The sequence below is a fragment of the Sphaeroforma arctica genome (assembly GCF_001186125.1).
Source record: "Sphaeroforma arctica JP610 unplaced genomic scaffold supercont1.131, whole genome shotgun sequence".
Taxonomy (NCBI): Eukaryota; class Ichthyosporea; order Ichthyophonida; genus Sphaeroforma; species Sphaeroforma arctica.
Window position 1 is genome coordinate 33,273 of NW_014040427.1, and position 1,251 is coordinate 34,523.

The 1,251-nt window shown below is 40.0% G+C and overlaps 1 protein-coding gene across 1 annotated transcript in view; it reads left to right on the top strand.

Annotated features, from left to right (window-relative positions):
* Positions 1-230: 230 nt before the first annotated feature.
* The window catches only part of SARC_02806, a 6,007-nt gene continuing 4,986 nt past the window's right edge, over positions 231-1,251 (top strand). Inside the window, exon 1 of the mRNA XM_014303412.1 lies at positions 231-795. The gene's annotated coding sequence lies outside the window, so the exon portion shown is untranslated. The remainder of the gene's footprint in view (positions 796-1,251) is intronic.

Consider the following 1,251-nt stretch of genomic DNA (forward strand, 5'->3'; position numbering starts at 1 on the left):
CGTTTATGATGTTTTATATGAATAACCTCCCAGTCCCAAACTCTCCCTCGGTATCATATCTTTAAAAGACACAATCGAACGATATATTTAAAAATAACTTTTATCAGAATAAATCACTCCAAAAAGACAGTCGGAGAATTGTATTATTTAATCTCAGTTTTCCACATTAGTTCTACTAAACTCAGGCTACTCAGCTGCTATTTTTTTATTTTTTTTATGCCCACACTCACAGGACAGCCACACAGTCACTGGGCTGCAACTGGTGACAGGCGGGTCGCCGACGTAATATAAAAAAGTGTCCGCGGATGTCAGTTGAAATTATTTATAACCGACCGGAGCAAGAATCGCGAATCTATATGTAATAAATATCAGAGTATCTCCCGCCCATAGGCCAAAGTATTCCTCTTTGTAGTTAGATCGCAGACCAACCCGCGCGCCTCGTATACACTGTATATACTATATACATACGGTTCGCCGCCCAAGACTTCCCATTGTACTTGTACTAGAAACATATACGCGATATATATATTAACAGTATCAGAGCTAACACGCACGCGATGGCAAGATTGCACAGTGGTATAAGTCACCCCAACTGAAACGGTGTATAGCGAGGTACTATCATAGGGACATACAGCCATATACAGTTATTAGGAGGAGCAATACTTGCGAAACCCGAACGCAAAACGTCTATCCGCATTGTACAACTCACACCATAGGCAGCCAAGGTTACGAACCGCGTCAGTCTTAATCTCGTTTGATCTACAGTTGAGAACGTCGAGCGAAGCATCATTGAAGGTATCTCTGTGCGTTGCCTCCCGTATAAAATACTTAAAAGAATCGTCGCAAGCACATGCACGCGAACGGTACGCGAACGAATATGTATGGAACGGGAGTTGTGTTCAACACTTGAAACCCAATTTGCTTCAAAATTTGAATACAGAATTGCGTTGTACTATAGCGGTTTTCGCTTTTGTATTTTTATTTGGAATTTTGTGTCGAGGATGAAGGTTTACCTCGTGTTGGGCGTAGGCTCGAAAGCAAAATATTAAGAACTAGTACTTAATATAATGGAGTTCGAACTGCTTGTTTTCCTAAGAAGCTCTTTAACAATATATACTTCGTGAATTTAGGCAAATTAATGCAGGCGGTAAAATAGCTTCACAGCTAAAGACGCTTAAAATACATAAATTTTGGTAAAATCAGCTGCACTCTGCTAGCATGTGTATACATATTGAATATGCATACGAATGA